Below are 14582 nucleotides of genomic sequence, written 5' to 3' on the forward strand. Positions count from 1 at the left end.
TTTTTACCCAACCGTGCAATTTTAATATTAATGTCTCCTTATATCTCTTGTGTTGTAGCATTCCTCTGTTTACATGATAAAGGATGCCTAAACCAGTGGATCCCAACCTTTTGTCTTTGAAGCACTCTCTCTTTACATTTAAGGAAGCCTGAGACCCCCTCCCTCTGTAGTGATAATGACAATTTGATATCAAATGCTCTCATTCATCGTATGTGGGCCATTCTACAGAATTGGTCCAAAATCAGAGTTGGAAAAATCTTGAAAACATAAAATAAAAAATTCCTTACATTTTGTCCAATTTCCAGGGTACACAATTCTAGTAATTGTGCTGTTCTCATATTATCATGTTGTTTTCAGAAAGTTTTGGAATATTTGTCCTCTTCCCAAATCCCAAAGTCTCATGCCCACATACCGTTAGCTAAACGTCTGATGCAAATGGGACACAAAAGTGGAAACACTTTAGGAGTGTCATCATCAGATTGGTCACATCACATGATAAACCATATTACACAACCCTTACGAAAAAGAAGTTTATTCAAATGTGCTATTAGTATACTTCTTTTAAACTAAAAATAGGAAAGTATACTTTTAGTTTACTTTTTATGTACTTCTCAGAAATGCTCTTTATGTACTTCTCAGAAATATACTTAAAATTACGTTTAAGTATAATTGACTTATACTTACAAAAAGTCTAAATATATTTGAGCTATACTCCTAGAATCTGTGTTTTCATTGTTTTATGGTAGAGGGTGCTAGTATGCATCTTTTGTACAAAATTTTCAAAAATAACAAGTGTAGAAGAAAAAGAAACACCACCCAGCAGGCACAGTACATCAATGTGACGTCAGGAAGACGTTGGACTCCAACTAATCCAACGTCAATCGGATGTCATATTTTGGTTGAAAATTAAAGTCAGGTTGACGTCTAAACCCAACTTTGTTTGACGTCAAACTCCGACATCAGACAGATGTTGAATTTTGGTTGGAATAAGCAACACACTGCAACAATGGGTGAAATGCATGGCAGCACATTAAATATCTCAAGATCTCAGCAGAGAAGGATTAAACAACTCTACAAACAGCATTACCAGCTTCACTTATTACTAACCAGACTGACTTTATTTCTGTCAGACGTCTACAAAAGCTATTATTGAAAATTAACAGGGGTTTAACTCTGTGTTTAATTTCCATAACAGCATAACAGTTAAACACCATAACAGTGATTAGTGTTTCCATTAGTTGAGCTCTTAACACTTATTATATGATTTGGCTATTGTGACAGTTTGTTTGTTGAGCACATTTGCAGCATCAAAGAAAGCTAAAGTGACATGAGATCAAGTGATGGCTGATACCTGTTAATGGTTTTATAATCATCATGAAATAACCTGATTCGCTGATGTTTTTTTAAATCTAATAATTATGTTGTTCCTATGATACATTCATATTACAAACCCTGTGTTTCTGCCGCATGAGATTCAGCGGTATTATAACAATCAGTTAAAATCTTTTAACAAACTTGAGCTCAAAAAACTTAACCTATGCTGACACACACAGACATGAACAATCAGCGTATGAATCTCAAAAATGGTGACATGCTTCATGCAGCAATGCATGCTGGGAGCCATGCGTTTTATACTATGTCACCATTGTTGAGATTCATACGCTGATTATTGATGTGTATGTGTCTCGAAAGCTTTTTTTCCCAAATTGTGTTAAAAAAAAAAAAATTCAGAATATCTGATTTGAGGGAAGAAAGTATTGTCTCTTGAATATTGCTCATTAATAATAAATAACCACTTTGGGTCAATGATGATGCATTTTTTTTCCTCAATCATTTTTCTTCTTGATGATGAAAACTATATCACCTTATCTTTGTTTATGACTCCTTTTATAACAAATTATGTGATTTGATAAACATTATTACAGGAACCACAAACTTACTAAGCCAAGAGTCAAACTACGCAACTAAAACAAACACTGATCACAATAATGGTGACCAAACATTTTTAAATAAAACATCAACATCTAAACCTCGGTAAATTCTCAAAAATAACTTCTGTAGACATCTGACAGAAACAAAGTCAAACTGGTTAGTAATAAATGAAGCTGGTAATACGTGTACTGCCATGCATTTCACCGTTTGTTTGTTTTTTTTTTTTTGGGGGGGGGGGGTTATTTCAGCCAAAATTCAGCATCTGCCCAACATTGGAGCCTAATGTCAAACAATCGTTGGATTTAGACATCAACCCGATTTTCATTTTCAACCAAAATCCAACGTCTAACCGCTATTATTATGTTTGAGATATCAATCACTGGTCGATGACCATAATGTTTGTATAGACTGTAGGTAACAACTGGTAAAATGTACATCTAGGTCATAAAAACCATAATAATACCTACACTTAAATATTTTCTTCTCAGCCATGTCATCAATTGCCCTTGAGCGAAATCTCCTCATCCGTTGTCTGATTGGAATTTTGCAAGGATTTCTGTGTAGTAAAAGTGTGCGTAGCCTGCTTTTTTTTTGTAACTTAACCACATTAAAGTGTTTAAAAAAAGAATGCATGAAGCTAGAATGAAATGTTTTTGTTTACAAGCAGATACACTGTTCTTTTTTTGTATGTTTTGCATGCTCAGATATTCATGTAACAAAATTTATACAAATTCAAACCTAAATAGGGACATACTAGTCTTAAAGTATGATATAAATTTCACTTAAAGAAAACTTATGAGTTTAAGTGTACAAAGTATTTAATTAGTAAACTATCCGCAAATCAAGTTCACTTTTATTATAATTGCAGTACAAGCTACAAACATTAAAGGTAAACTAGTTGTGTACTCAAAGTTTGCTACTGTAATACTCAAATAATATTTAAAAGTATATTTTATATACTAGAATGTGGGCAGATTTAGTCCCAAGGAGTACTGAAACAGTACACTTACAAGTAAGACTTTTTATACTTGCTACATAAAGTATACTTAAAAGTATACTTGAACTTTACTCAAGTAAACTTAATAAAATAAACTTGAAGTATACTACTTTTTGCTAAGGGAAGAAACAACAACAAGAACAGTTTTTGTCATGATAATAGATGATATTGTGACGATAGTGTGTTTTTTCAATTCTGCCAACAAAATTATAACATATAAAGCCACAGCAGAACTGTAGTGCATCTCGTCACAACACAGCAGTGTTTATTGTTTAGTTCTGAAACGAATCGCTTGAACCAATGATTCAAAGCCCCATACATAGAGAGGGTCTTTTACTTCATCCTGAATGATTCAGCTGCCATCTGCTGGAAGTTCTAGTTTCTTCTTTAGAGAATAATTTAATTTATTAATGAATAAATAATAATAAAAAAAATTTAAGGGATAGTTACAGTGGCTGAGAAATGAAAAAAAAAAACATTTCTGAAAACAAAATAAATTACAACTGTCACGATCATTAGATGGATTTCCCATTAACTTCAGTAGAGGGCACTCCACTCAGGACCATTCCACCCATCAACCACCAGATGTCACTTGGACACTAGCACCTCTCATACTGCACCACACCTGAACTACATTCCCCATGAGTCACTGCATCACAATCACCCTGCCACACCTGCACCTCATTCATCAGCCAATTTCCTTGCCACACCTGCACCTCATTTACACACACATAAAAGCAGCACAATCACTCTCACTCACTGCGAAGTCTTATTTAGCCTGTCTAGCATTTCCGAGCGGTTTCCTTTGTGTTTGTTTTCCCCGTGTCTGATCTTGGATTGTGTTACCGACTCTGTTTCTCACTGCTGCCTGCCCCGATCTCTGTTTGTTGTCGTTAATAATTCTGGATATCCCTAAGAAACCTGACACTGTTCCTGATTTCTGCCTGTATGACCATTCTCTTAATAAAATTCTGCACATGGATCCGAACGCCTCTGACTCCTTGTTACAACAACTGCAAATCTAAAAACAAAATAACAATTCCAAAAACACAACAGCAATTCTGAAAACATTATAACAAGTCAGAGAGCACAAGGACAAATTCAAAAACAAAATAAATCAGAAAACACAATGAAAAATCAGACAAACTGGAAGAGGTAGGTATAGTTTGAGACAGCGCCATTGGTGTGAGAATAGATTACTCACCACTAATTGGATACGACATCTGTCAATCAAGGTATTCACGAGGAACTGCAGAGCAGTGGTAGAAAGTTCGGAGATGGTCTTAAAGTAGCTCAGTTTACATATATTGTATGAATTGCCCTTACTAATAAAAAATATGCATGTACATTTACAACACTCTACTCTGTATTATATTACCTTTGAATAAGAATATAAAAAACTAGTTAACACTTATGCGAGGTTGTTTCCAATACAGCGTCTGGGAGTGACGGTAAATTTGACATAATTCTCTCTTTAGACTGCCATTTTCAGTATTTTTTTATTGTATTCTCAATTTTTTTTTCTTATTATTATAAGTCATGAAAACAGTACAGTTGGTTTTCTTTTGCTATTTGAGCAAATGTGAATGCAAAAAAAATAAATAAAGATGTGTTTTTATATTTAGCAGACACTTTTATCCAAAGTGACTTACAGTGGATTCCGGCTATACATTTATTTATTTTTTAATCGGTTTGTGTGTGTGTGTTCGCTGGGAATTGAACCTACAACCTTTTGTGCTGCTAACACAGTGCTGTACCACTGAGCCACAGGATCAGTTTAATTTGGATTATTTTCTTTTTTATGTGGGGCGGAGAGAATTTAAAGGGTACAGTATAAATACAAAATATTAAGAGATGAACAGTCTTTTTATAAGGAAAATTAAACAAAATGAGCTATTTCGAACAGCATTAAGAGTTCAAAAACAGAAAATGGCATTATTGAGAATGCTAATTTATTTTCTGCAAGTAGGAGACGCTTTTGGAACAGTTTCCTTCGTAACAGCTGTACACAAAAGCTGTGCAGCTCTCAAAAATGCTACTTTATCAGGCAATATTCAGGCATTATAATTTAGATCAGATAAATTAATGTCATCAAATGTTTTAGAAACGCCCCCTTTTTGCTCCACAGAGACCTACACTTGGATTTGTCTGTTTTCTGACTTGTTATAATGTTTTCAGAATTGTTGTTGTATTTTTTTAGATTTGCTTTTGTGTTTGTAATTTGTTATTTTGTGTTCAGAATTGTGATTTATTCACACTTCTCGGCCGCCGTAGATAGTTCATATATAGATAGTTGCTGTTTTAAACCTGAATGACTTTCTTTTGAACAACATAAAAGAAGAAATATTTAAGACTGTTTGTAAAAAAAACTGTTTTGGTTACCAGTGACTTTAATTGAATGAACTAAATATACTAATACTGAGATGTTTCTCAAATTATTTATGTTCCATACTTAATGTAAGGCCATTGTAGCCTAAATATTTAACACAATAAAAGCTTTAAATTATCTTTTGGGGGTATATTTTCACAGCCGAATTTTACAGCACCCTGTAATTAATTAGATTAAGAATTGTAATCGACTGACAAACCTAGCATATATATGTATATATAGTAGAGCTGTTGTGTTTGTTAAAGGCCCTTCTGTGTGGAGTCACACAGCTGTTAGTCATTGTGTGGAGGCAGGCCGTGATCACTGGTGACTCACAATAGCATGTAGATTTGGGAGGAAGAGCCTCTTGAAGTTTGGCTCCATTCGTCAGGTCCATTGGTTGGATTTGAGAAAATAGTTTATATGGGATGCTTACACAGATGCAGATAATATGAGTGATAAGAGATTGGTATGTGACTATAGATTTGAAAGACTATTTTATTTTCATATTGTGCAAAAACAGGAGAAGCTTTGCTTTCAGAGGGTAAAGTAGGCTATACCAGTTTTTTTGTGTCCTTCCAGTCGTTGCTCCTCACATCTTCACAAATAGTAAGGATGTAGTCTTAATGCACCTCCAATAAAACAGCATTTGCATCACGAATCATTTTGATGATTTGTTGGTATCAGTTCACTTAAAGTTTCACTAGCTAGACAGCATTAAAATGCCATACTCAAACATCTGAGAGACTTGGGGTTGCAAGTGAACCTGGACAAGAATGTTGAAGGATCGTTTTCACCTCTGAGCATCCTAAACTAGTGCCCTGTCCCAAATCGCTCCCTAAACCCTTGTGGTCTACCTCTGATTCCACACTTTCATGACGTACAGTATTGCTGCTTTGACTGTAGGGTAGACGTCTGCTCTGGAGCTCACCCCAGTGCAGGCTCGCACATTTGTAAGTTCCCACCATTTTTGAATTTGACTATTAATAAGGGGACCAAATAATCTTGAGCTCTGTAATCATGCAAAATAGTGTACCATTAGGAAACATAGTATTAATAAGAATTGTAACAGTCTACATGTGAGAAATTGTAACTTTAGCTTTTTTTACCTCCCCAGATGAAGTGTAAAATGAAAGAGTGCATCAAAGGCTTACAGTGTGTATGAGGACCTTCTCTTTCTCAGCTGGCACTGGCTGCAGATGGAGGTGGACTGCAGTAGCTGCATACTAGCTTCCCACTCAAGAATGCCCCTAGAGAATGCATGAATTCATTCAAACAGCAGCGCAGGAGTGAATAACTATTAATACACTGTACTGATGGCCTCCACACTCCCCATCCCCCCAGAACAGGACAAATTGGTGTACATGTGCATACAATTGCGTATGTACATTCACTGAGCATTAACAGTGAATGAAAGGGCAAGAAGAATGTATCTTTGTCTGTGTAAAAGCTCTTATTGAAGTTTCTTCTTATAGAAAACAACTCAGGATTTTCCCGCTCAATATATTTTTAGTCATTGTCATTCATTGTTCTCATAAAGAGGCATCCAGGGAATTGGATGCCCCTCTGAATTACATGGGTATATACTATATGTTTTATAGCATGCATGCTTTTCCAGCTGAAATATCAAAATAGCATTGACGATGGATTTAAGGTCCACTGATGTGTTGTTTCCAATCATGGAATTCCAGAATGATTAGAATATGTTGCATATGTTACCTATATTACTCTTATATTACTATTATATTACCTGAAGTCTAGAGCAGTGCGTGCACATTTAGAGTATGTTCTTTCATTGCATGATTCAGTCTATTAAAATACATTTAGAATGATGGCAAATTAAGGGCTGTGTATCGACAAGAATCTGGTGGTGTGATACATATCATAATACAGGGGTTGAGACACGATATATTGACAGTGACGTGACAAGTCCAATTCTTTAGCCGTTAAGCCATGGCTTCCCCTATGTTGTGATACATTACAATACTGTAAGCAAGGCAATATATTGGGATATTTCTTATTTTAGGAATAGCTGTCATTAAGAACACACCACCAAATGTTCAACCAGAACACACTGGGATCTGCATTTGCAATAATCTGTCCCTGTTACATTCAATGTTATTGAACCACTTTTTGTGCAGTATTATTAGAGGGGAAAAAATGCAAGTGCTTGCAGGATTCTTTAGTTAAATGTATATGTATAAAATTTATTTTATGAAAAGACCCTATATATTCTTAGACCCTGCTATAATTAAAGGTTCACAGTCTAGCTTTATAATTGTGACATACAATATCATAACAGTTTGATCTGAACAAAACAATACATCTGCTTTGCATCAGCAGGATTCCTAAAGAAAACAAAACATTTGTAAAATGATAAAATAAATACAGTTTTTGAACAGTCTTAGAAATTTCAACTTCGATTTCACTGGTTTTTTCAGTTTGTATTCATGTTCCACATAGAATCACAGAGTCCGCGCCAGTTTTTTAGGACTCCAGTGACTTTCTTTGAATGGACTAAAACATTCAAGGCATTCTTTGTTATTTTTATTTTTGAGTGAATCATCCCTTTGAGGGCACTATCCATGCAAATGGGATGCACTTGAAAAGTTCTGTACCATTACATGCACACTTAATAGATGCATTTTGGCTCAAAATTATCCTTGTTAATTTATCTACTATAACTTTGGATAAAGCTTAAATTTTCTCATGGAGTGAAACCTCATGCCTTTTAGTTGGGCACAAAAGGGAAGTGTAAAAAAATTGTTATTCGCTTTTTGTTTTTTACCACCTAGATTTTATTGTTTGTGGGGAAGTCGTGGCCTAGTGGTAAGAGATTTTAACTCCTAACCCTAAGGTTGTGATCCTAAGATCATCTTTTCACTGTCAGCTATGACAAAGAATGTATCACAACTTGCTTTCTCTGAAGATCCCACTCTTATTTGGGTGATGACAAACCACAGAGGAGAATATTAGGGTGTCACCTACCATGACCAGTGATATTTTAGGGCCACCCATTTAGACATGCCACTATTTACCTTCAACAGTCTTTAGAACCTGGTTTCGCCATGATATGAAATCCATTTAGTGGAAATCTTTCTACCCATTCACCTAAACCTAATCAGTTTTCAAATTTCAAAATCCAGGTCCTGATACTTGCTCAGGTCAGCTTGGTCTTTGGACTTGCACCATTTACTGTCAGAGGCTAGAGCTTGGCCCGACGGTCACAAGAGCATCTCTGAATCTGATAAATACTCTTTGAGGAGCAGACACCGGGCTCAGAGAGTGACAGAGGAATACTGTACTGTACCATGATGCTGGTGCAGCCATCTTTTGGGTTTCACTCTTCAGTGAATAGCACAGTTTTGCTGATTTATAAAACAGACTACATGAATACAAGAAAGGATTATTGTAATAGATCAGTGATTCTCAGAAAGGCACCAATCGCACACAGCATGACCCTGGAAAATTACACTTTTAAACAAAAATTGCAATTTTGTATCTCAACACTTTCTTAATTGGGCATTGATACATGCTTAGACATATACACTCGTCATACAAACAAAAACAATTTTCAGATAAACTGGTCAATTTTACACAGAACAAATCGAAATTCAAATCACCATAATGGAGACTTAAATAATAACTAGAGCCAAACATTTGTTAGTTTTCAGCAAAAACACTAGTACACGAATGGTAATGAGTGAAGCTGGCAATGCTGTTTGTGGAGTTGTTAAATCATCCTCTACTGAGATATTAATGTTTTCTTTATTTGCCTTATTTTATCTCAAGTCAAAGACAGTTGCTGTGTTTCTGCTCATCTCCTCTTTTTCTGTTCTTTGCTGTTTCTTTTTCCTTCAGTGATTCTGCTTGTTGAAAAAGTAGGTGCCATCACTCTTGGTCAATCATTTCTTTATTTAGAACTTAATTACCTAGTTAACAGCAACACTGCTTAAGTTTTACTTTTCACTGTCCTTAGACTGGACTCAGACACCAAACTGTGTAAATTTACCTCCAAGGGTTTTGCTGTGGGTGCGAAAAGGCAAAAAAAAAAAGAAAAGAAAAAGAAACACTGGCATTGTGAATAAAGTTAATCAATCTCCAGTCACTGAAATCACAAATGTAGAAAAAAAGTTTTAAAATGTAGTAAAACTAAACAGAGATTTAAGAAAGAGAGAGTGAGCAATAGAGAGAAAGAGGAAACTCGGTGCTTATCTTTCTCTACTTCTTCATGTCTGAGGTCTATTAATGCCTCCCTAAGGAGAAATTAATAGTTTCCTTTTCTCAAAGCAAAAAAAAAAGAAAAGAAAAACATGCATGGTGAAGCCTTCTCTTTACTCATGCTCAAGTAAGACTGAGAGCGCCACCTGCAGGCCTCTCTCTGGCTCTCTGTCGCCTCTGTCTGACATGAATGTAATATGATTTTTATCCCTATCCCTCAGAGTGCCTCTTAATGACAGCGATTCACAGCAACCAAACTTCATTCATGTTCGGTGGGAGCTAGCCATTTCTGGCAACACAAGCAAGAGCAGCCACTGTCACATTGGCTGCACTTACACAGGAACAATAAAAACAGCAATGATACGTAACACATTTGCATGCATTCACACTTTTGCATGGTTGAACGATGTGCACAGTGAAAAAAATGCATCAGGTTCTGCAGTAAACAGCTCAGGCGGACAGAAATCAATTTTTAAAACAATTGCTATCTAGTTTAAGCTGATTATGACCTACTGATTCACTGTTTAAACTAATTATTCAACTATTGAAAAAGGGGAATTCCTGTGGTGCAGATGGATAAACACTAGATGGCACAAAAGCAGTGCCATTAACATACGTCTGTCATGCAGCCACCACTGCAGAGTGCTAATGTTGGTCACATGGCTTGCAGGACCTTGACAAAAGCACACACACTCACACAGCGCCTCCTGCTTTCTGTTTCTCAGAAGTTTTGATAGGTGTGCAATATCCTGTGTGTTGAGGTTTTACACAGAAGAAACCTCATGTGTCACACACGTACATTCTTTTGCAGATCTCAGACATTAAACGGCTAAACACATTGTAAACATGCTGAGCTGACGCAGTTGCGAGTACATGTGTAAATGCTTTCTGTCCACAAATGCTTTGTTTTTAGTGACCAACATGTGAAATAACCAGTTATTTTGCTTCACAGTCACATGGGAATGACTCATATGTGTGGCTTGCAGAGTGTGGTTTATACAAATAGTGAGCAAAACTCTCTACATTCATAGCAAGAATCATGCCAGAAAGATCTAGCACTCTTAAATAAACGGATACATACAAATACACTGTAAAAAGGTATTTCAATAAAAAATTGAAATAAAACTTTTTGTTTAGGTTGTACGTTTTAGGAGGAGTATGGCAATCTAATCTTCCATCTAATCACCCGCGTCTTAACTCTTCCTGTTATTAGTTCTTTCAGCGTTTGGCCTGCCCAATCCCACAAGATGACCGACTTCCAGGAAGTCTAATTGTTCCCCTCTGACGACAAACTCTCAAATCTTTCAGTAACACCCTACTTTGGACCTATCACCTCGGGGCTCCCCAGCTACTATCCGCGATGCATCTCATCATTCATCTTCTTCAGCTCCAAGACCTTCCACCCCACTTATTCAGAAATGGTCCGTCAACGGGCTCAGGCAACCCCTATGCAATGCTGGCATCCATTTCTCGCAAAGAAATGCAAGATTGCAACTTCACAATCTGCTCGTTCGCTATGACCAAACTACTCTGCCTCCGCTCTTCTGCGGTCGCTCACAAGAGTTCTGCGGCCTTTCTGATCGTGACTGTCACCTTTCCTCCTTCCATAGTTGAGTCTCTTACAGCTTCCTCTGTCCACACTTCTAATATTCCTCTTCCTCCTGTCTTCCATTCTCTCTTGAATCCATCAAGACATGGAATGATTCAAAATCTACGGCTACCTTTGCGAATGCCCCCCCCCCCCCCATTTCTTTCTTTTATGCTATCGGAGCAGACACTAGCATAAGGCTGCCTTTGCTAATGGTCCTGCCCTTCCTCCCATCCCTTCCTCTGCAGCTATCAGAACTGATCCAGTCTTTTCTCCGGCTTCATTACATCCAGCTACTGCTTCCTCAGCAGTTCTTCACCTTCCAAAATAAACACTCTCAACTGCTTCAGCTCTTCTTGGTCCTTCCAACTTAGTTGGTTTGGATCCACCACCCATCTTCACTGATCTACGCTCCAAGATTTTGGCAGAAATTCGGAGCATTAGCCCCAGAGACGGACCTAGACCCAACCCCAGTTCCATCCTAATCAGACTGATATTCCTGTAACTCACATCTTCAAACCTTATCTCTGATTCAGTATTTCACGCCATCTCACAAAGAACACTTAAATTCTGCTGAACTCTACATGAATAGCTTTCAAACAATTCCATTTCTTATACAACCAGCCTTTTCCCAACTTTTCTCTCCTTATATTTTCTTTATTTATCTCATATCTTAACCAGATTAAGTCCATCTAACCCAGTACCATCAAAGTCTATCTTTGCTGCATTCAATTAAATGTTTAACTAATCTATGGCCATCTATGTCCTGCTATAACAAACCCTCAGATCACACTCCTAATCAAAGGAATTCAAAAAACCAACCCCATTCACCCTGATTCCAGGCAGCCTCTCACCATTGATCTTTTAGCTAAATACCTGATCTTCATCCATTCTGGTCACATGCCCACCTATAAAGCAAGAACTCTAGATGCTATGTTTACCCTGGCCTTTTTCGGATTCCTCAGAGTTTCTGAAATCACAACCAATTCTAAATTCAACCCAGCTATCCACCCAACATTCTCAGAACTTCAGGTTTTAGACAAGGACACCATCCATTTCCTCATCATATTTAGCAAAACCGATCAATTAAAAAACGTCCATTCCATTTATATCTTCAATCTTCCAACCGCCCATCGAGTCATATAAATCTTTTTCCTTCTTCCTTGCACATAGAAAGGTTCAGATCTCCTCTGCTCTACCCACTTTTTATTTATAAGAACAACCTTCCAGTCACTAGGCATTGGTTGGTTCCATGAAAAGCTTAAACATATCCTCACCCACTCTGGTATCTAAGCTCACCTGTATTCATCTCACTCCTTCTGCATTGGAGCAGCCTGCACAGCAGTCAAAAAAGGTCTGCCTGACTATCAAATTATACTGCTGGGTAGGTGGTCCTCAGATGCCTTTCAGTCTTACATTCGTTCTGACCTCAGCCTCCTCAAACAAGCTCATCTAACTTACACATCTCTTTGGGCCAGTTACAATCCACTTAAGATACTCAATCCAGTGCATGCCCTCTAAACTTGATACTGCCGCTGCAGTGCTCCACCTAACTCTATACTGCCGCTGCATTGCCTCACTTGATACTGCCGCTGCAGTGCTTCACTTAACTCTATACTGCCGCTGCAGTGCTCCACTTAACTCTATACTGCCGCTGCAGTGCTTCACTTAACCCTATACTGCCGTTGTAGTGCTTCACTTAACTCTATACTGCCGCTGCAGTGCTCCACCTAACTCTATACTGCCGCTGCAGTGCTTCACTTAACTCTATACTGCCGTTGCAGTGCTTCACTTAACCCTATACTGCCGTTGTAGTGCTTCACTTAACTCTACTGCCGCTGCAGTGCTCCACCTAACTCTATACTGCCGCTGCAGTGCTTCACTTAACTCTATACTGCCGCTGCAGTGCTTCACTTAACTCTATACTGCCGCTGCAGTGCTTCACTTAACTCTATACTGCCGCTGCAGTGCTTCACTTAACCCTATACTGCCGTTGTAGTGCTTCACTTAACTCTATACTGCCGCTGCAGTGCTCCACCTAACTCTATACTGCCGCTGCAGTGCTTCACTTAACTCTATACTGCCATTGCAGTGCTTCACTTAACCCTATACTGCCGTTGTAGTGCTTCACTTAACTCTACTGCCGTTGCAGTGCTTCACTTAACCCTATACTGCCGCTGCAGTGCTTCACTTAACTCTATACTGCCGCTGCAGTGCTCCACCTAACTCTATACTGCCGCTGCATTGCCTCACTTGATACTGCCGCTGCAGTGCTTCACTTAACTCTATTCTGCCGCTGCAGTGCTTCACTTAACTCTATACTGCCGCTGCATTGCCTCACTTGATACTGCCGCTGCAGTGCTTCACTTAACTCTATTCTGCCGCTGCAGTGCTTCACTTAACTCGATACTGCCGCTGCATTGCCTCACTTGATACTGCCGCTGCAGTGCTTCACTTAACTCTATACTGCCGCTGCAGTGCTCCACCTAACTCTATACTGCCGTTGCAGTGCTTCACTTAACCCTATACTGCCATTGTAGTGCTTCACTTAACTCTACTGCCGCTGCAGTGCTCCACCTAACTCTATACTGCCGCTGCAGTGCTTCACTTAACTCGATACTGCCGCTGCAGTGCTTCACTTAACTCTATACTGCCGCTGCAGTGCTCCACCTAACTCTATACTGCCGCTGCATTGCCTCACTTGATACTGCCACTGCAGTGCTTCGCTTAACCCTATACTGCCGCTGCAGTGCTTCACTTAACTCGATACTGCCGCTGCAGTGCTTCACTTAACTCGATACTGCCGCTGCAGTGCTTCACTTAACTCAATACTGCCGCTGCAGTGCTTCACTTAACTCGATACTGCCGCTGCAGTGCTTCGCTTAACTCTATACTGTTGCTGCAGTGCTTCACTTAACCCTATACTGCCGTTGCAGTGCTTCACTTAACTCGATACTGCCGCTGCAGTGCTTCGCTTAACTCTATTCTGCCGCTGCAGTGCTTCGCTTAACCCTATACTGCCGTTGCAGTGCTTCACTTAACTCTATACTGCCTCTGCAGTGCTTCACTTAACTCGATACTGCCGCTGCAGTGCTTCACTTAACTCGATACTGCCGCTGCAGTGCTTCGCTTAACTCTATACTGCTGCTGCAGTGCTTGGCTTAACCCTATACTGCCGTTGCAGTGCTTCACTTAACCCTATACTGCCGCTGCAGATCTTCGCTTAACCCTATACTGCCGCTGTTATCTTGGCTTTACTTTAAAAAATATTTATGATTCCCAGTGCACATAAACTTCCCAGATTACTGAGTTCCATGTTGGTTACAAGTGGTCACTTCCTTTTTTTAATTTTGTATTAAATACTTATTTATTTGTGAAAAAAAATACTTTGTTATCTACAGTAATAGTATGTTTATTTAACAACATTTATTTTTAAATCAATTTCCAAAGAAATAAAATTATATCAGCCATCGGCC

The 14582-nt window shown here is 38.3% G+C and overlaps 1 protein-coding gene across 1 annotated transcript in view; it reads left to right on the forward strand.

Annotated features, from left to right (window-relative positions):
• dock10 (dedicator of cytokinesis 10) overlaps window positions 1–14582 on the forward strand; it is a 111837-nt gene that overhangs the window by 31017 nt on the left and 66238 nt on the right. The gene's annotated exons all lie outside the window — the stretch shown is intronic.

The sequence above is a fragment of the Carassius gibelio genome, chromosome B15, assembly GCF_023724105.1.
Source record: "Carassius gibelio isolate Cgi1373 ecotype wild population from Czech Republic chromosome B15, carGib1.2-hapl.c, whole genome shotgun sequence".
In the NCBI taxonomy this organism is placed as follows: Eukaryota; Metazoa; Chordata; class Actinopteri; order Cypriniformes; family Cyprinidae; genus Carassius; species Carassius gibelio.